Genomic DNA, 22,773 nt, shown 5'->3' with positions numbered 1-22,773 from the left:
CGAATGGGAGAAAAGCATAGGGCAAAATTCAGGTTCTGGAAAAGACCAGACCGACTTGACCAATCAAGCTAAAGTTTCCCCTGCCACTATTGCCCTGGGGTAACCCCTGAACATGGAATCGAAGCTTTCTCTGCAGTTCATATGTTCACCTAACAATAGACTAGGCTTATAAAATAAACAGTATTACCTATGAGTCATGTGTCCCCATACAAAATTAAACATATGAGATCAAACAGTTAACATATACCTAAAAGCAAAGGTAAGAAGGCAAGGAGGAAGGGAGATTAAATGGCTGGAAACAGAACAAACAGAATATAAATAATGAGAATGTTGAAACATTGTAAAAATTGTAAACAATAGCATGGAACAATTTGTACAAACATTGTAAAGGGGGAAACTGAATTTGCTTGGTAAACTTTCACCTAAAACATAAATAATACTTAAAAATAAATATGAAATTAATTTTCTTCTTTCTTCTGAGACCAAAGTCGATGTTTGAAAATCCCTATCCATGATAAGACATCCCGGCACAATAAATTAAGTCTTGTCTGTGAACTGTAGCATCAGTGGTTCAAACTCACCAACAACTCCATAGGAAAAGGCTGAGGTTGTCTGCTCCTGTAAGCAATTACAGTCTCAGAAATCCCACTGAGAAGTTTTACTCTGTCCTATAAAGAAGCAATGAATTAGAATTTACTTTATGTAAATGACTTTGGTTTTGAAGTTTGGTTATACACCACACATCTATCCAATGAGTACAACTGTGTATTTATAATTTACTAAGTTACATTGCATGACGTCCTTTGTGAATCCTCTCACCTGTCTGAAAAAATCTATATTGCGTATGAGCAATTTCGGAGACATCTCCAGCATCCCAGGCAGGGCATTTACCAAAGCAAGCAATGGGGTAAAAACCAGCCTCACCTCAGAAAGGCTGTTTTTCCAAACAAACCTGCTTAATCATTAGATGACTCCCTCCCAAGGGAACCCCTGCTTTCATTTTTCTCCATTCTGACTATGAGTTGGATTGTGTCTACCCAAAGTAGGTGTTAGGATCTTAATCCCTATACCTCTAAATATGAACCTGTTTGGAAGTAGGATTTTCTTTTGTCATATTAATAAAGGTGTGCCAGAGTGAAAACTGTGGTACTCCTGAGGAGTCAGTTTTGACTCAAAGCAGTCTTACAGGAGAGAGAAGTGCTCCTTATGATTTGGGGAGCACTACCTCCCCCCCTCCCCCCAATATCATGATCCCAATTCTACCTTACTAATCTGGCTAGACCAGAGGATGCACACTGGTACAGATAGGAACTGGAAGCACAGGGAATCCAGGACAGATGATCCCTTCAGAACCAGTGATGAGAGTGGAGGGAGGGTAGGGTGGAAAGGGAACCAATTACAAGGATCTATATATAATCTCCTCCCTGGGGGATGGACAACAGAAAAGTGGTGAAGGGAAATGTTGGACAGTATAAGATATGTCAAAATAATAATTTATAAATTATTAAAGGTTCAGAGGGGGGAGTGGAGAGGGAGGTGGAAAATGAGGAGCTGATGCCTGGGGCTTGGGTGGAGAGCAAATGTTTTGAGAATGATGAGGGCAACAAATGTACAGATGTGCTTTACACAATTGATATATGTATGGATTGGGATAAGAGTTGTATGTGTCCCCAATAAAATGATTTAAAAAAAAGATTTTCGAGGCTGTAAATCTTTTTTTTTTCCTACAGTTTTATTGGCACTTCATCCATATCCCATACAGTTCAAAAGATTATACATCTTTATGAGAGTAGACTGATTCTCTTTCAGTTGACACTCTGTGGGGTCAAAACCACCAACTTTTCTATGAGCAGGGCATTCTAAACCCAGCACACCACCGCTGTTCTACTATAGAGTAAGGAAGATCATAAAGTTAACCTCCATTTCCCCCTCCCTGTTTCCAAATCCCTTCAGCAGGACTTGGCAGCAACTCCATTTACAAGATCGGTGGTGGGAGTATAGTGTTCTGCCTCTTGATTTTGGATTAAGGTAGTCGCAGTGGTGCTATGCCTTTTTTGGATCCTTTCAGTTATGTGATTTTAGAATTTATGACAGCTGCTTAGTCTCCTATGTAATGAATAAATAATATATAATATTTGATATCTTGGAAGGGCCATATATGATGGTAAGAAGGATCCCACGTAGTTCATTTGGACATGTCATGTATGTTACAGGTGACTGGAGGAGAAGGGCTGAATTGACAGCAAGATGCCAACAAATTCCCTCACTGACCTGCCTGTGCCAGTGCTGGATTAAGTCCTGAGTTTTAAAGACACAGGACACATGGTTCCTGCCCTGAGGAATGTAAAAAGGTGTTAAAGAAACTCTATTTAGCCTGAAAACAATGGCATTGTCTGGGCACTTCTATCTGAAAACTTAGAATTCCCTGATAGGTACTCAACAAGTTAGTCAACCAGACTAACACATTTATATGATCTCCACATGGTACTTGGCACTGGATGAAGCAATTTAGGGCCCTAGTATTGAACCAAATACTAATTTGGACATTTGGAAATACTTAGAAACTGGGAAGTAGTATGAAAACAAAGTGACAAAACACATAGGCAATTAGAAACCATGTAAAAACCACTACAAGAAATTCAGAAAATCATCAATGAAACATCAGAAATAAAAAAGCCTCAATGCTGCCAAACACAGAAGGACAGTGTGTGAATATCTACGGGTACTCGAACCCCTACCAGGGTACGAAGGCCTGGCCAGCTTGAATTAATCAATTTTCAGGCCCACAATATCCGTATGTGTGTTCCTCTTGTTACTTTAGAAAACAAATACAAAGAAACTCATGAATAAGAGAGAGTTTATATAAAGGCTAAATGTACATCAAGAAAACATCCCAACCCAGTGCTGCCCAAGCCCGCAAGTCCAACATTAACCCATATATCCAACACCAATCCACAAAGTCCTCCTCCATCTCACAAAACACACACAATGATGCTAACTGCAGGAGGAAAGCCAATTCAGTGAATGTGTAAGCATCTCAGCGCTGGCAGGGGTCTCCACAAGTGTGCTCCAGCACCCAGGGTTGCATCGGGGTAGGTCTATGTGGCAGAGAAGTCTTGCAGCAGGTGAGCCTTGCCAGCTGACGCAGGCAACTGACTAAGGCAGCTTCACCCTGGTGTGACCATCACAAAGCAAGAGACCCGAGAACTAGAAAGGCAAGGCCCACCCAGCCGTTTATCCCTCCGCCCTTCAATTAACATCACATGTGTTTATCGGCCTGGTTGGCACAATAAGCTAACTACTCCAGTATGTTTCTCTTCCTAAAGCTAACCCGTCTAAGAGTACGCTTGTGGTCTGCCTATTATCCCTGTCTACCGTTCTCCTCTATATTCACTTCTCCCCCAATACGAACTGTAGCCACATCTAATCTTTATTCAACACCTTGTTGAAAATAAGGGCATCTTGGTGGTTACTTGTTGGGCCACGTTCAAGGGCAGTTTGAAAACAGTAAGTGCTTGGCGGTAGACAGATCAACCCGTCTGCTCCTGGAGAGTTTGTCTCGTACACTCACAGGGGCAGTTCTCTCCTGTCCTACAGGGTTGCTCGGCATTGTTGTGGACTCAATGGGAATGAGTTTGGTTTGGGTTTTGTGGAAAATGTAAACATTGTCCAAGCATCAAACAGAAAGGTATTCTGAAAATGCAACTTTCCCGAGGGAGCATTCTATAAGAGCAAAACATTAAGTGGATACAGAAGAAACCAAAAGTCTTACTGAACCTTGATAATAAATGTATAATAAATCAAACCCATAGCAGTACTGGGCAGTTCTGTCTCTCTCTGGCTCCCTCCAGTCCTTTCCCCACCTTCTCTAGAATTGGAATGTGGATTTTTTTTTTCACCAATGCATACCAGTAATTTTTTTTTATTTCTGAAAAGGAAATAATATTTCTTTTCCCATTGGTTATGTGGTGGACATACTCCACAGATTGAGTGAGCTAGTAGATCCCAGGCTTTTATTAAAATACATTTATCTTTACATAAAATAGATGCATGCAAATATGTATTTGAATAATGTACAATAGGAAAGAAAATATACTTACAGCTACTTGAACGCATGTAAAAGCAAGTTACTGAGAACACTTAGGAAGTTCGTTTACCGAACAGCCTAGTTCACATCTGATATTCAAGGAATATGGTGGGCTGGGGGACATCTGTGTCTTTAGCCTGGTAGAATGGCTTCACCTTCTCATGAAACTCAAAACTTAAGGTATGAAATGCACCCTTAATTTATTTCCGTTTTCATTAATATCGCTAGTAAAAATAATTGATATTAGTGCTATTCTCAACTTCATCAGATCACTTTTATAGGGGATGTAATGGTCAATATAACGCTATCAATCTGTTAGTATAGGTGCCATTTGTGGATGGGTAACCACAGGGCTCAGGGCACGGTATGTTGATATGATAGAGGCTGTGTGTTGCATACTCGAGATAGTGCCCTTTGTATACCAGGGACACCATGCGTACAAAGTCACGCAGAGAACCAGCTGTGAGGACAGCATTTAAATGCATCTTGGTCTCTACCCAAACTCCTTAGGTTTCCTAGTGTCAGGTATCTGTGTGCTCTTTTTCGTTTCTCTCACAAGAACATTGTTTTCTTTAATCGAGTAGGAGGTCATCAATAAGTGAACTTTTGAAAAAAGCAAACTCTTCCTGCTTTTCTACAGAAGAAAGTGGAGTTATTGAGAGAGGTAGGAAGGTTTTAGAATGTTTTAAGCTAGAACTGAGGGTTGACTATTCCACAGGTGAGGGCAAAAGGAAGGCTTGGTATCGGTGGGGAAGAATTCTGTGGAGACAGCTGCAAAGCAGTTGAGGCTATTTGAGATTTGGAATCTTTGTCTACTGTGTACTGCTGCCTGGACATTTGGCTTTGTTCTTCCCTGGTGAAAAAGGACCCCACACGTGTGCAACAAAGAATGAAGAGGCAGAATACCACAGAGAGGTGACACTTGTGCTTGGCATTTAAAGGGGATCGAGAAGGGACTTAGGGTGTGCCCAATTCGCTGGGCCTTCTTTCTGCAGGTCCTGGGAAGTCATGGAGTCTGCTCCCTCGCAGTGTGTCCAGTTGCCAGTAGAAGAGTCCTGACTTATTGGTTACATATTTACAACAGAAATACAGCCTCGATCTGGCCACACATGTGGCAGTCATTTGTAGGAATTGACACCCCTGGCAGTGAGGGATTAAGCACAATAATTTTTCACTTCCAGGAGGACCCCAGTGATTACGAAGGATCCTTGGCCCTTTACTACGCATTTGTGTTTTCTTCTTCCCTTGCTTCCCCACCTCAGGTTTCCTTACACAGTTAAGACATTTACAGTAAACAAGAATTAGCCTTAGCTAACCAAGAGCGGCTAGCAGATGGTAGCAATTAGCTGTGCCTTTAAGAGAGAGGAACCGTGTCAAGGCAATTTGTACAAAGAGACTACATGGGCACGGAAGGCCTAGCCCTGTGCTGCTACTGGGCTGCTCCTCTTCCTTGTTTCATTTCTTCCTCATGGACTTAAAACAAATGTTTCAAAGTCATTACGATTCATGAAGTAACATGCATCTTGTTTGGGGAATTGCAACATTTTGTAGAAGAGACTACGAGCCTTAGGTCCCTAACTTAAAATGCACTGCAGAATGGATTCTGACTCCTAGTGACCCTGTAGGGCAGGGAAGGACTGTCCTGGAGTCTCTGAGACTGTAAATCATTAGGGGAACAGAAAGTCTTCCTCACGCCGAGAGGTCCGTGGCACCCAACTGCTGACCTTGTGCCACACACATAAATACTCTGCCGCCCAGGCATCTTCTCAAGTGAGCCTCCATTAATGTCCTTTCTGATTTGCTTGACTTTATGGTCTTGGTGTCAGAAATACATATGAGGAGCAATAAAATTATTAAACGTGCAGAGTGACCCTAACGAGGCAGTTCGACTCGGTTGCTTTAATCCCTGTGCCAGCAGAGCCTCTGTGAGAGTCATCATTCCCGCCTGTTGATCATTAAGTAGGTGCCACGTGAGGGTGATTTTGACAGGTGGCAACCCCGTGGGTATTAGTAGAAATATGCTTCACCCAGCTTTCAGTGGTTCATTTGTGGGAAGCAGATTGCCTGATCTCACTTTTCCAAGGCACCTCAGGGTGAATTTGAACCTCTGAACTTCTGTTTAGCGGTCAAATGCTTCCACCTTTTGGACCTCCTCAGGACTCCAGGCTTCACATACCTAGGCATGTGTCTTGCTGAACCTGCACAGCGATCTCCTGTGGAAAACATCGTGGTGCTTCTTTTACTGATGGAGTGACCAGATTCAGAGTCAGTCGACGAGTTGGGGTTAATGGACACCAACATTTTGCTCCCAACTCTGTACCATCTGCTAAAACTCTGGCATCAAGCTTTCTGTAAAAGCCCTGAAAAGCGACACTCTGAGATTGCATTAAAAAGCACTGTGAGTTCTAATGGGGCAAGGGTTCTGTTTCCACCCAACAAGTCACACTAGCTGCCATCAAGTCGACTCTGACTCATAATGACTCTAAAAGACAGGGTAGACATGCCCTCTGGGTTTTCTAGAGCGTAACTCTTTATAGATATAAGAGCCTCGCCTTTCTCCCATAGGATGACTTGTGGTTTAGAACTGCTTACCTTGTGGTTATCAGCCCAATGTGTAACCACTACACCACCAGTGATGGGTAATTATTCTGGGAATCAGCCCTAGCCAGTGACTGCACAGAGGCCAGCCACCACCATCATCACGGTATGAGCTGATGTTCATATAATAAATAGTCTCCTATGTGCATATGAAGCGTAATTAATTTAATCTTTAAAAACAGTCTCACAGTAGATCCTATTATCACCATTCCTTTTTAAGCTGAGGATCTTGGAGCACAACTAAATTAAAATTTGTTTATAGTCATAGAGCTAGTTAAGAGCAGATTCCAATTTAAATCCAGGATTCTACACCAGAGGCCATGTTCCTAACCACTGTGCCACGGAGAGAGGGTTGGGAGAACGCGGGCCTCAAGGCATCTAGCCTCCTTTCCAAGAGTGGCAAGGTGGATCTACATGAACAATTTGCATGAGAATACCAGAATTTAGTAATGTTACCCAGACTATTTAGGACATTCAGAACCACAGTCCAGACACATAGGATGAAGTTGTGTGTAGTCCTGACTAACACATACAAGAAGAGAATTCTGGATGGCTTTGCTAACAAAGACAATGGGCCAGTACTGGCTGCATGGAGTCCCCCAGTGATACCTGGTGCTCATTTGAACTAGTTGTGAATATTACCTTATGTGGTAAAATTTTTGCTGTGTGATTAAGTTCAGGACTTTGACATCCAGGAACAGGTGACTTTAGAGGAAAGAGGCAAAAGGGGTCATTGAAACATTAAAGAGGTGAAGGAGATGGGAAGATGTAGCCAGAGATAGGAGAGTTTGTAGTCGCTAGAAGCTGGAGGAGCCAAGAAACAGATTCTTGGAGTTTGGACAATCTAGTGAGCTATGAGAGAATACATTACTTTTAAGTCACCGAACGTGTGTGGTCATGTGGTACTGTGGACATGGAGAACTAGTGTCTGATCCCAGTCTTTGATGATGGTCATGGAGGAAGAACACCGAAGACATGGTAGGCCGTGGTCTCTTTCTCCTCTCCTGTAGCCAGCATCCATCTCCTCAGTTCAGTCTCTTCTCTGGGCTACAGAAGCCTGTGGTCAGTTGATACAAAGGCGACCAAGCCATAGAGGCTCATGCTTCCTGCTCAGCCTTCCCCACTTGCCTTGTTCTGCTTCAGGGGGATCTTACCCTGCTCTGTGTCTGCAGGTCTGCTGGATATTGACTTTGCTTCTGTTTCTCATCAATCACCTTTCCCTTTGGATTTGAGGATTTAACTTGACTTCTTCTTTCTTGCAATCCTCAACCTTTAGTGCTCCCTAGGGATGGGAGCTAAAGTTTCCTTTTACAAGTTTGAATCCGGAGCGATACCAGGCCTAGCCCATGGCAGGCCTGCTGAGTGAGTGCTTTGTTTGACTTTCAATGCTATGACGTGCATCACTGATGATAGCCGAGTGTGACCAAGGAGGTGGGGAAGATTTGTAGATCCAGGTGGTTCAAGAAATGGCGACTGCAACAGCGCTTTCTGGGTACCTGACACCGACACCAACATCACAGCTCTCATTTTTCTGTTTAGCATCTGCTTTGGCTAAATACTTTGCACACTGGTGGCACTGCTGGTTAGGCACTGGAATAGTAACCAACAGGCTGGTAGGTGAAACTCATCAGATGCTCTACAGGAGAAAGATCAGGTTCTCTGTTTCCATAAAGATTTACAATTTCAGAACCTTGAACCGGGTCATTGTAAGTCTAAATTCTACCTCTTGTCAGGTTTGTAATGCAGTGGCTTGTGTGTTTCTGTGATGCTGGAAGCTATGTCCTAGGTATTTCAAATCCTAGCAGGGTCACCCAAAGGGAACAGGTTTCAGCAGAGCTTCCAGATTAAGAACAGACAACAAAGAAGGAATAGGCTGTCCACTTCAGAGGAATCAGCCACCGAAATCTTTATGGAAACATTGTCACCGACTGAAAATCTCACGAACAGAAGCAGACCAGTATCTGAGATAGTGCCAGAAGATGAGGTTGGAAAGCACTCGAAACGTGACTGAGGAAGAGCTGTCTGCTCAAAGCAGAGTTGACCATCATGACTTGGATGAAATAAAGCTTATGGGACTAAAGCCTGCAGGACCTTCATTTGCTGATGAGGCACGAGTCAAAATAAGAAAGAAAATAAAAAGCCGAAAACTCTAATTAATAATTAGAAAATTGAATGTACAAAGTGTGAACCTAGAAAAATTAGAAGTGTCAAAACTGTCGTGGAACCCATTAAGGTTGATATCATAGGTGTGAGTGAACTGAAACATACTGCTAGGTGCCATGATGAACCAGAACGTCACGTGGTTCCCTCTGCCAGAAATGGCACATGCCAGAGGAGAGCTGTCTCTTTCATTGTCAAAAAGACATCTCAAGAACTCTCTTGAAGTGCAATGCTGTCTGTGATTGGATAATTCTAATCAAGGGAATCAAGTTAATACAATTATTAGTCAATTTTTGTCACAACCACTAAAACTAATGATGCAAAAATTGAAGAAGTCTACCAAGTTCTGCAGCAAGCACTTGATCAAACATGTAATCAAGCAACATTGATAAGTATTAGCGTTTGGAATGTAAAAGTTAGAAACAAAGGGGAAGAAACAGTAGTTGGAAGATATGGCTTCGGTCATAGAAATGAAGCTGGAGATAGCATGATAGAATTTTCAAGACCAATGGCTTCTTTACTGCAAATACCATATTTTCAGCAACAAAAAAGGTGAGTCTAGAGGCGGACTTCTCCAGATGGAATAAACAGACATCAAATTGAATGCATCTTTGGGAAGAGGTGATGGAGAAGCTCTATACATACAGCGGAGACAAGGTCAAGGTCGACTGTGGAAGAGATCAAAAATTCCGCACATCAATTCAGGTTGAAAATGTAGAAAATTAAAAAAAGATTCATGGAAGTAGAAATACAACCTTGAGTATATCTGATGTGGATTGTGAGAAGATCTCAAGAATGAATTTGACATGTTGAACACCGATGGCAGCAGACCTATGCAACGACATCGGGAGTTCATACGTGAAGAAAGCAAAAGCTCATTATAAATACAGGAAAGAAACAGAATATGACAGTGGATGTCAGAGGAGACCCAGAAACTTGCTCCTCATATTAGAGTATCCATGGAAAAATGGAGGAAACAATGAAGTGAAAGCTGAACAGAAAAAAATCTATCAGATTTTTTGTTTAGCAAAGAAATTGAATAAGTATGGTAAAATGATATAACCCGGATGGACACCTTGCCTGACTTTAACAATAAATCATTCCCTTATTTTATTAGAAAGACTACCTCTTGCTTCACATTATGGCTCCACAGCGATGCAATCCATAGTATGTCATAGTCCATGCAAAGTTAATGAAACACAAGCAAACAATGCTTTGCATTCTCTGCTCTCGGCCAGGATGCATCTGATGTTACTGATGATAGCCTGGTTTACATATTTCCTCGATACAGGTTCAATTTCTGAGAGTTCCCCATCCTTGTGCTGTTGCAACCATCTTTGAATTATCTTTAGCAAAGTTTCACTTCTGTGTGGTATTAGTAATATCGTTCAGTAACTTATAATTTTGGGGGGTCACCTTTCTTTGGAATGTTTACCAATATGGATCTCTTCCAGATAGTTTGGCCAGTTAGCACTCTTCCAAATTTCCCAGGATAGATCAGTGAGTGCCTTCAGTTCTGCAGCGGGATGCTGAACCATCTCAATGGACAGTCTGGCAAGTCCTGGTGCTTCATTGGTATTTCATGATACCTTCAGTGCATTGTGAGTTTCTTTCTCAAGGACCATTGGTTCTTGATCACATGCTACTTCTTCGATGACTGACTATCAACTAATTATTTTTGGTGCAGTGTCTCTGTATTCTCTCCACCTTCTTTAGGAACTTCTTGGATCATTCAGTATTTTCTCCATAGAGTCTTTCAATATTGAAATTCTACATTAAATTTTATCTTCAGTTCTTTCAGCTTGCGGATGTCCTGCGTATGTTCTTCCCTCTTAGTTTCATAATTCCTTGCCCTTGCACACTGCATTGCAGCATTTTACTTCGTCTACTTGAACAGCCCTTTGAAATATTCTATTCAGTTGTTTTATATGAACGTTCTTCCATGCGCTATAGTAACTCTTTGTTTAAAAGCAAGTTTCAGAGTCTCGTCAAAATCAGCTTTTTCCCCCTTCTTTCTTCTTGTCTTTTTTTGTAGTAGGTAATTTTTTACTGCAGAAATATTTTTATTTGATTTACATGTATATTTTCTTCTTTAACAGTTTTATTGGCACTTAATCTACACATCACACAATTCAATAGTTCAATCATATCAGAAAGAGTTGTACAATCATTACCACAATCCATGTTAGAACATTTTCTTTTTTTAACCCAGGGTTAAATCACTTTAAAATGAGTTGTGTGATCACTCTGGGTTGTAGTGCTCCCTCCCAGATCCCCGTGTACATTGTTGGTTTTCCCAACCCGCTCACCTTCCCACCCCTCCCTCCCCTATAAACCCATTCATCAGTTCTTATCTCTATGCTTCTACTCCTCTGTGCCTCACAAACTGGAAATCCCAACAGAAACAATGGAAAGCAGAAACAAAACAAAGTGGTAAGGATAAGAATAATAATACAGAGATAAAAATACAAATAGCCAGTAAGAAAGAAAAGACCACCATGAATATTTAAAAGACCAGAAAATAAATTTTTGGTCATGGAGCAAGCAAGAAATACTTCCACCTAGAAACATTTCAGGTTGGGTCAAGAGAGAAGTCAACTGACCAAGTATCAAGTTCAATCCGCTGTAGTCACAGTCTGATAGTAAAGCTGTTTGAGACCCTTGCCTGGGCCAAGTGGGGATCAACCAGTGGCTTAATCTGACTAGACACTCCACTGATGGGTTTTGGGCTCCAACTGTCCTCCCGTATCCTTCTACCTCTTGGGTGTTCGCAATTTAGACTCTGATACTTTTCCCTTTGTCATATTTGAATTTTTTTATTTTCATCTTTGGATCACACAAGCTGGTGTGCTTATTCCATGTGGACTTAGTTGACTCCTGGCTTAGATGGTTGCTTGCTTGCATCTAAGTCGTTAAGCCCCAGACACTATTCTGAGTGGTAGCCAGGCACCATCAGCTTTTCTCACCACACTTTGTTGTAGCACCCTTATCTTCAGTGATCGTTTCATGCAGGTGAATATTGAGCAGGGCTATGTTATCAGACGGTCTGTTCTTGGATTGGGCGGGGAGTCAAGTGGGGACCCAGAATCTATCTGTTTGGGCCTGGGGTATGCACGACTCAGGTTTACTTTGGCGGTCGTATTACTTATGGCAACTTCAAAACCCCCTGAGACTAACTACCCCCTCCCAGAACAGCAACAAACCAGCTATCTAACAACAAAAAAAGCAAAAAACAAAACAAAAAAAACAAGCAAACTGAAGTCAGGACAACAAAAACCCATAGAAACAAAAAAGGAAAATATTGTCCATCTTCCCCCTGGGATCTAACGTGGTCTTTCCTTTCTTTTCATGACCTTTTGCTTGTGTGATGTGTGTTTTTGATGTTATCCCCAAAGCACCTGTTCCTCCATCATTAGTGTCAAATGTGTTTTTGATGCGCTCTGTGAGCTTAGGTGGGATATTGTATTTTGCTTCTTATGGACTCATTTTAATTTTTGTCAATTTCAACATGAACTTGCTCCACAGTCAAGCCCTGACCTGGTTTGGCTGATGATATTGCACTTATTCATTGTCTCTCACCATAAAATGAATTCATTTGCTTCCTGTGTTTACAATCTGGCAAGATACATATAACAGTCACCATTTTTATTGTTGAATAATGTATTTGCAATTGAAAAGTTGTTGATCTTCTAAATTTCTATCATGTGATTTACTTAGCTTCTTTCACCAAATCCATATTTCCCAGTTACTGATCTCTCTTCTTTCTTCATAACATTCCCATTCCAATCCCAAGTAATTGTCAATGCATCTGTTATATGTTTGTTAAGTTTCGGTTTGAAGATGCTGGTCAAATTCTTCAATCATTTCATCACTTGCTTTTGTGGGGGATGTATAACTTTTGATACTAGTTGTATTCACTGGTCTATTTTAGGCATATTGATCCTATTCTATCACATCCAACATTGTCTTTCAAGGTAGGTTTTGAAATGTTCTTTTTGATGATGAATATGATGCTATTCCTTTTGAGTTCATCTTTTCCACTGCAGTAAACAGTGTGACTGTCTGACTCAAAATGACCAGTTTCAGTCCATTTCAAGTTCACTAACGCCGGGGTATTTGTCTGTATGTGTTCCAGTTTTGTGTTTGTTTGTTTTGTTTTTGAGGACTACCTGTTTTCCCAGATTTATATTTTATACATTTTACATGCTAGTTATCAACAGGCATTTACAACTCTTTCTTCTTATTTTGAGTCATGCTTTAGCAGCACACAATGCAGCTATGACAGTTTGTTTCCTGCTCAGGAAAAATGCTGCAGAAACTGTTGTGATGTTGAACACATTTTACAAGGACAGTGCCATGGAAGAACTCAAGTGTGTGAGTGGTTTACTTGTTTCTAAAAAGGTGAAATGTTGACTAATGACACACCTCATTTTGGACATCTGTCAACTTCCTGAACGGACAAAAATGTCACCTGGAAGTGCATTTGGAATTCGTTTCACCAGGTCAGACTGTTAACCAAGCTTTCTATTTAGAGCTTCCGAAAAGATTGTGTAACAGGTCTGATTTGTGGCAGATGGGGGACTAGTTTTTGTCTTTATAAATCATTTTATTGGGGGCTCTTACAGCTCTTATAACAATCCATCCATTAATTGTATCAAGCAGATTTGTACATGTGTTGCCATCATCATTTCCAAGACATTTTCTTTCTACTAGAGTCCTTGGTAACAGATCCTCGTTTTTGCCTCAGGGGACTGGTTTTGCCACCACAAAAATACACCTGCTCATGTAGCTATCTCAGTATGCTAGTTCTTTCTCCATGCACCTGACTCACCTGACCTTGTGACTTATTTTCGTTTCCACTAATGAAGAGGGACAGTGATTTGATGACATAGAATAGGTGAAGGGAAAAAAATGAGGGAGATACTGTCAGCCATCCAAACAGTTGAGTTTGAAAACTGCTTCTAAGAATGGAATCTCAGATTTGAAAAATACATTAAGTGTAATGAAGAGTACTTTGAAGGTAATAAGGTTGTTTTGTAAAAAAAATTAAATGCGTAGCTTTGAAAAAAAATACGTGTTTTGTTTTTTGGTACCCCCTCATATTTTGAGTGCCTTCCAAACTGAAGGCCTTACTTCAAACATCATATCAGCTAATATCGGTCTAATCTTCAAAGGTTTTCAGTAACTACTCCTTCAGAAGTAGACAATTTCCTTCTTCTTAGTCTGACAGCTCCACTGCAGCCAAGTCTCCCCATGGGTGATCCTGGCTGTATTTGAAAGATCAGTGGCTGAACTCCTAATGTTACAGCAACACACAAGCCTCTGCAGTACAACAAGCTGATGGAAGAGTGAGATAGCCCTTTGAGGATCTACTGCATTGGGCAAACATGATGCAGAAGAACTCGTTAAAGTGTTAATGAGTAAAGATAGCATGCTGAGGACTAAGGAGTACCTGACCCAAATTATAGTATTTTATTTGCCTCATAAGCATGGGAATGCTAAATGGGGAAGAATAAATGGGCTTCCATTATGGTTTTGATGATGAATCTTAAATATATCACGGACTGTCAGAAGCACAACCAAATTTATCATGAAAGAATAACTCTGGAATGCTCCTTGGAAGCAAAGATGACCAGACTTTCTCTCACTTGCTTTGGACCAGTCCCTGGGAAATGACCTCATGCTTGATAGAGCAGAGGGCCAGCAGGGGAAATCGGAGGACTCGCAAAGAGATGGAGCAATACAGTGACTATAAAAGGCGCCTCAGAAAGCAGTGGGAGGACAGTGCAAGACGACAGGCAGGGAGCTTGTCCTGCTCTGCGTGAGATCACGCCGAGTCGGAATCGGCCAAATGCCATGGAACCACCACCACACAGAGAGTCCACGTTTATCTGTTTGAGAAAACATCAGATGCCACAGAAGCTATAGCACTCTGCGTGTTCGTCAGCAGGGAGAAGGGCTGCGATTTCTGCACTTCCTCATCCCTAGGCCATGATTTTTAAAAACCATAGCATCCTAGTGGGGTGCAGTGACACCTCGTTTTGAGTTTGATTTGTATGTCCTTCAGGACAGAGGAAAGGAGCCCTGGGTGTATAATGGCGGCAGTGAGAAGAAGTACTAATAGGGAGGCATGATTAAGAGTTTGACTGCTAAGGGAAAGGTTGGTGGTCTGAACCTACCCAGAAGCTCTGTGGAATAAAACCATCCATCTGCTTCAGCAAAGATGTATCCAAGGTGTGGCAGGCTTGTCAGGAGTCTTGGCCACCACGTGAAGGGAGCTCTGATTGAGCAGTTCCTATTAACCTCGCTGTTTCTATTCCCAGATGGGAGAGCTCATTCATTGAGTTGAAGTAAGGGGTTTGGGGTTCTTCCCCCCACCCCTATTTCAGGCTTTCTTTTCCCTCTAGCTACTCTGACTCACTCCTACCCAGCCTCCCCTCTGCTGGCATTTGCATACTGCAGTCCTTCCCTCACATAGACATTTCCTCTTCTCCCCTGGCCCAGGTCTCCCATTCACCCACCCCAATATCCAACTCTCTCTTTGCCCCTGAGAAACTTCTAAACATGAGGGACCATGATCTCCTAGAGTAACCTTCCACCAAGTTAGAAGGAAACTTGCCTAAGGATGGAGAAAGGTCAATGCTATAGGGAGGAGGCCCACTAGGACATTTTGATATTTGTGAGTGGTCTCTTATCCACAAAAGTGACTAATTGGGGCCAAAAGAAGAGTTTTGATTGTTGGGTTAGTTATTTATCCAAGGTGCACGATGATACTAAATGTTGAAGATGGGTGCAATATTTATTTGGTCAGGTATGCAATTTTTAGGGTCTCCAAAGTCGCTGTTTTCTGCCCATAGGCTCCTGTGCTCCAGTAGAGCATATTGTCAATCAATTCAATAAGAGGGTTCTAATCTGCATATATGCAACTCATACCAACAACCACAGTAGCTACTGAGGATCAACATCGTTGGTCATTTGCATATCCTTTCTGGTCAATGGCTATGTAGGCCCTTTTGTCAAATGTTCAAATGGGCATTGTTGAATTGTAACCAGAGTTTATCTTACTTTAAAAAAAATGCTGCTATCATAGAAATACTGCAAGTAGGTGATTTTAACAAACAGAAAATTATTTTCTCACAGTCAAGAAGCTGGATGTTTGAACTCAGCACAATGATTCTAAGAAAAGGTTTTTGCCTAAGGGGGGAGCTTCTTCGGTCTTTTGAGCGCCTCTCCTAGGTTCCGTGATGTCTTCAGGGGTAGGGAATGTGTCTCCCCCGCCACCCCCCATCTACAAATATGTTCCTTGCTTTTGTGCCTAAACTCACTTTTAAAAAAGACTTCAAAATGATCAGCTTATTTATATCTCACACTGATAAGATCTTACTAACATGACAAAGGCAAAATCCTCTTCCCAGACGTCATTGTATGGACGTGCATTAGGGTTATGGTTTACAACTCATATTATGGGGAAACCTAATCCATTCCATAACAGAGTTGGTTATATATCCCGGATACTAGGCATTTATTTGATCAAAACCAACAAACAAGAACACTCTCATTGCCATGCAGCCGTTTCTGACACTCAGCTCACACCTATGGGATAGAACACAACCGCCCCTATAGGACTTCAAGTTCTACATCTTTACAGGAGTAGAAAGCATCATCTGTCCCCCACAGAGCCTCTGGTGGGTTTGAACTGCTGAACTTGTGGTTAACAGTCTCCTGTCGCACAACCACTCCCAAAGGGCAAATCCCTCTCCCAGTCTGCATTTTGTTTATTTGTTGATAAAGCCTTGTCATGAACAGAAGTTTTTTAATTTTGATGACATCCTATTTATTTCATGTCATGCTAATGTCAACTAGAAAGCCAATCTGACAACTTCTTGAATAGCAAATCTTGGGGAAATGAACGGAACTAATTAGAATTATGCCACCAATCACCTGTCTGTGTATCACATTGTGATGACTTGCATGTTGCCGTGACACTGGCAGCGATGTCACCCGTGTTTCAAATGCCAGCAGAGTCCCCGTGGTGGTGAACAGGATTCAGAGACGCTTCCGGAGCAAGAACAGGCTACAAAGAAAGAATTGGGTTTCCATTTCTGAGCAGTTGTTCAGATGGACAATCCCATGAAAAGTCACACAACAGTCAGTCAGCGTGTGTCAGAAAATTAGCGTCTCAGGTTGGAAGGCACTGTGGCTGGGATCATGAGCTCAAAAACAACAAGACTAGTGTGTGTCTTCTTCTGATGTGAGTAAAGTTGCTACAGGCCAGGAATGATGCCATGGCAGCTGACAACAGCAACCACATTCAGCATCGTGAGATGAAGACAAATAATTTATTCCCCCACTCCAGTAATCCTTCATCTACCCTGCCTTCAGTGAGTTAAGATTGTGATTATGATGTCATATATTCATTTACATAAACACTAGGTCAAATAATGTGAAAACGTTGGATTAGCCTATAGGAGTACTTTTAGTGAAGGGGTAAAAGAGTTGAAGAAATGAATTTAGTACATGAGACCAAAGACCGCAACATCACTGTGTCCCTGCCCCAAGGTCATAATCGCCACACAATGGCACCGTGTGCATGAGAAACCCTGTGTGCTTGAACCCCCCCCCCCCCAAACGTTGACCCACAGGAGACATGGAGAGGTCACACAAAACTGACCTTTCCTGTTTCATGGTAATGATATCAGAATAGCACTAACTGCTGTCCGCAATACAAATACACAAGAATGAACTTCTTCTGATGGGTGACAAAGTGGACTGGAACCTGATGCTAGCTAGTCAACCAGAGGACTCCCAGGAGAGAGTTGGTTGGCTGGTAGCCTACGGTGTTGACTTGTGCAGCCAGAACCATCAGAACTACCAGGCATCAAGCTGACACGAGCCACGCAAATGATGAGGAAGTTTCACCCCGTTTCCACATAGGACGCAGTTCTTCACATTGCGGTTTGAGTCTGAATGGTCTCCTTTGGACAATGCATCTCACATGATTAGAAGGTCTACAGTGTATATCTGAAAGTACCAACTGTAGGTTTGGAGATATTTTCCATCCTGGGTGTACATTATTTTTCCCAATTTCTTCAAAAACTTACACGAGTGACTGCCATACATAATGCTTGTTCTGCCTCCTGCAGCCGCTCACGTACATGAACTGTGTAAGCATTTTTTGTTGTTGTTCTTAAAACGTTTTGGCAATACATTTTTAGAGGGAACAGGCAGTTCTGATTTTCTTCGGTTAGGATGAAATATTCTTTATTATTTAGATTTATAAGTCAAACCCTTTTGCAATAAAGTCACTTCAGGGCACACACACAAGGTTAAAAGCGTTAGGTCAACTCCACAGAACTATAAAAATAAATAACGAGTGTACACAGAAGAAATATTATTTCAAGGAAAGTGGTGACTTCAACAGAGTGGCCCTTTCAGTGAAAGTCATTTGAAAAGATACAAAGATGAATGGGTCTCATGGACCTTTCCAGTTGTTTAATTAAGGAATTGGGGGAGAAATAAAAACCATACCCCACCCCCCAGAATTTGCTTCAACGATTCAGTTAAAGCCAAACAGGGCAGACGGCCAAGGTTTAACCAATGCAAATGTTCATTAATGTTTTTCAAAACATGACATGAGAACAAATCCCACAGTCCAGAAAGCCAGAAATAGGTCCTCCTTAAGGATGATGAGATGATGCGGGTTCTCCAGAGATGTCGTGGGGATGTCGTCGGAAAAGTCACTGAATCAGGAAGCAGTGACGTCTTTCGTGACGTCTCCAACAGGACGGAGCAGGACTGCCTATGCTCCTTCTCTGTGCAGCGTCAGCTTATGGAATTTCAATGAGTTCATTGGATTTTCTGCTTATATATATGTAGATATGTGCCCTCTTGTAAGTTCTGGTTTCTTAGGAGACAACTTTTCTATATTATCTCTCTACACAAAGCTCTTGGCCTATGTAACCATGTCTAACTATTTATTGGGTAAATGAACAAATCAAGGCTGGACACTTGCCCACTGGAGATGCTGGTTGCAAAGCTAAAATAGTAGGTAGGATGTTTGCATTTCAACAACCTGTGACACTCTGACAACAGGAACTCGCTAGGGAAGATTCTGTGGAGCCAAGACCATGGATGTGTGTATTTTAGCTCAAGCAAGTGTGACAGCTGCCTTAGCAAATGTCTGCAGAGGAACTACAGACCAGTATTGAGTGTAATCCAGAGCGGGCCGTAGGAGAGCAAACACCAAACTCGCTGGCGCTGAGTCAAGTTTGACTCACAGTGACCCCATAGAACAGAGTAGAACTGGCCCGCGGGTGGCAGCCCCACATCCAACCACTGTGCCCCCAGGGCCCGTCTGAGGCACAGGGCTTCCCATTGGAAAACAGGTGCTCCGAATCATCATCTTGTTCTTGAAACAAAGTCCGAAGTTCAACGTTCCTACTTTGAGAAGCCTAATTTCTCAATTCCAGGAGATTCTTTCATTTGCAAAATGAAATGGGTCATTCATTTGCTTCTCACCTAGTGGAGAGTTTAGGGCAGTGGTTCTTAACCTTCCTCATGCCACAACCCTTTCATACAGTTCCTCATGTTGTGGGGATCCCCCAACCATAAAATTATTTTTGTTGCTACTTCATAACTGTAATTTTGCTACTGTTATGAATCGGGCCACCCTGTAAAAGGGTCGTTCAACCCCCAAAGGGGTCACGACCCACAGGTTGAGAACCGCTTGTTTAGGGCCATTAGCTGCATACTTTTTGGGTCTAAACTACCTAAGTTTGATCTTAAAATTTCATTTAATAGGTGATTATTTTGGGTAAATCACTTTATGCTTCAACTTCTGCGTGTAAAAACACGAATATTTATAGCACCTCTCATAGCTTATTATTGCAATTAAAGATATTAATATGAGCCAAAACTTATACTAGTGACTGCCATACAGTACTAGCCTTAGAAATACTTCCTTGTAATTTTATGATGGCACTTGCTAATCTTGAGGACTAAGGTGTGCCTGACCCAAGCCATGGTATTTTCCATTGCCTCATAAGCATGTGAATAAGGAAGGCCAAGGAAGAATCGATGCCTTTGAATGGTGCTGCTGGAGAAGAATATTGAAAGTACCATGGACTGCTAAAAGGATACTCTAATCTGTCTTCGGAAAAATAGAGCCAATGTGCTCAGTGGAGACAAGGTTGGGGAGACTCTATCTTACACATTTTGGACTTGTTGTCAGGAGACACATCATAATGTAAAGTGGAGGGGCAGTGTAAAAGGTGCACTCCCTCAAGGACATGGATGCACACAATGGCTGCAACCATGGGCTCAGGCACAGGAATGCTTGTGAGGATGTCGCAGGGCCGTGCAGTGCTTTGTTCTGTGATTCCTAACCTCATTGTGGCCGGAAACATCTCAGCACTCAACAACTTGCTTTTCTAATAGTTTCTTTCCTTCATTCATTTCCCCGTTGCTCTCTCTTCCTACTTCCCCCTTCCTTCTTCCATTCTTTCCTTTTCTCTTCCTCCTCTTGCTTTTTCTTCTTTGAGCAGTGTAATAAAATTATGGGATGGCTATAAAGTTGCCATATTTTGCAGCCTACCCTTTTGTTGAGTTGCTTTGTAAAATTATTAATATGAAAAACCACTTACTAGTCTTATGTTATTTGGCAGAAAAGGAAATAATTTAAATGTGCAAATGTATTCTACCAAGGCTCACAGTGTGGATAAGGAGGAGACACTGGATGTGCTCACTACTTATGATCGCAGTCTTTCTGCTATAATCCACTGCCTCTTCTTAACTTTCCCAGTATTTGTTTTGTGATTCTGATGATTATTTTCTGACTTCTCTTGAGGGTAGATTTCCAGCTGATCATGAGGCTGATGATGAGGCCTGATCCACTGCCAGAGGGCATGGACACACTGTCCTAACCTTTTTTTTACTCACAGCAGAATGGACTTGGTAAATTCTGTCTTAAGAGAATACATCACTAAACTTCTCTTGAAAATTTTTCCTAGAAGAAAATTCTGGTGCATATGATCAAATAGAAATGAGGTACAGAAGAAAGACAGCGTCCCTTAACAGGATGTCGCTGCCACTGGATTCCACTGCAGCTGTGACACTGAAAACTTGGCAGGAAACTGAGCAGGTGATTTGGTTTCTTTGGGTCTTGGAGGCACTCTCACATTTCCAAATGTTGTCCTTGATTTATTCCTTCTTTCGAGAGGCTGTACTATGCAACAGAATGTTTTGCAAGGATAGATCTGCTATCTATCTACACTCTCCAGCCATTGGAATGCGGCTAATATAACTAAAGTTTAAATAGTCATACAATAATAGCCCAGTAGGCATGCATAAAAGAATTCAAAACCATAAAGATTAACACTAAAAACAAAACCCCTCTAAACTCACAACCGTTGAGTTTATTCGGGCTCATAGACACTCTACAGGGCAGGGTGGAACTGCGTCTATGGGTTTGTGAGACTAACTCTTTATGGGAGTAGAAGCCTCCTCTTTCTCCCTCGAAGAGGCTGGTGGTTTTGTACTGCTGACCTCGTGATAAACTGTCCAATGTACAACCACTGTGACGTGAGGGGTCTAAGGAATAGCACAATTTCTAGAAGTTTCTTGAGATTTGACACCTTTTTCTGTTCAAGGCACCAAGTTAAATATGAGTGTCTGAAAGATATTTTTAAGTACCTTTTCTCAAGGATCATGAAATATACAATAGATTCAATTTAGTATAACTACGCTTGTCAGTGTGTCTGAGTATCCTTTCTACTTTCTCCTCACTCCTAAATTTCCCCTCAATAATGTAAGACTCTTATCTTACCTCCTTTATCAGGGCAGGTGCTTCTTTTTCTGTCAGTCCAAAGTGCATTGTTTAGAGATTAGTGAATTCATACTTGAATTTACTTATCCAATGTAAGCTTAAGGAGACTTAGAGGTCCTAGCAATTCTAACGAAAGCCTTACAATTCTTATACTTATTGTCTCCTCGGTACTCACAGTGCTCCTGGGTAGATGCTTCTATCCTCATTTTGTAGTTGAAAATCCTTAGGCCAATAGTAATTAGCTATAATGCTGAAGATATGTTGTAGGAAAAAGAAGCCCCCAATAAACTAAAATACAGAGCCGCATTTATTAAATCTTAAACAGGACAATGGCAAGACACAGACACAGAAGAATCATCTAGATGAGGTCATCATGCTGTCCGCAGAATTCACAGTCACATCGCTGAATTATGATACATGGAAAACAATTGTCACAAAATCATGACTGACTCCAGATCAATTCATCGCTGTTGCAGTTGGGACGGTAGGAGCAGAAAAGGGACCATGATTGGAAAATGCTTACACAATTTTAGGTTTGAAAAGCTTGTAAGATTGGTACAGGGCCTTCTGATCAAAGCATGACCAAGCTAGGTCATGAACATGCTCCCTAGTACCTAAAGTTCGATCAAGGGAAAATCCCGACAAGTCCCCAAGAATGAGATTGCTCCTCCCTGTGCTGGCTAGGGGGTCACCCTAAATATACCCTGCTTCAGGACAAAGCTATTCACACTGGACAGAAAAAAAACCAAAACCCTCAAAGGAGGCTGAATCCAAGGAGGCTGAGTGAAGGTGGCAACTGAACAATGACATTGAGCTCCCACTCGAAACCGTGGCCTTCTTCAAACCCAATGTTCAAAATTTCAGCTTCAATAGAGATCACATATGCTAGCAATGTCAGAACTGGAACGGAAGCAATGACACTTGCCTATTACTTTTTTGCTTTTTAAAAAAAATTAGGAAAAAACCAATAATGATACTGGTTGTCATTTACTGATCTTGAACTTTTGCATTGAGAGTTTCACTGTGCTTTACACTTTGCATATATCATCATGCTTAAAATTCCTAATATATAAGAAGTAAGGATACTTATTAATATTATTATACA

General features: G+C 41.6%; 1 pseudogene; it reads right to left on the bottom strand.

Annotated features, from left to right (window-relative positions):
• LOC142455577 (large ribosomal subunit protein uL30m-like) overlaps positions 1–21,874 on the bottom strand; it is a 76,759-nt pseudogene extending 54,885 nt beyond the window's left edge.
• Between the last annotated feature and the right edge of the window lie 899 nt (positions 21,875–22,773).

This window comes from Tenrec ecaudatus, chromosome 8 (assembly GCF_050624435.1).
Source record: "Tenrec ecaudatus isolate mTenEca1 chromosome 8, mTenEca1.hap1, whole genome shotgun sequence".
Classification (NCBI taxonomy): Eukaryota; Metazoa; Chordata; class Mammalia; order Afrosoricida; family Tenrecidae; genus Tenrec; species Tenrec ecaudatus.
Note: the sequence above shows the minus strand (reverse complement) of the source record. Positions and strands in the feature narration are given on the sequence as shown.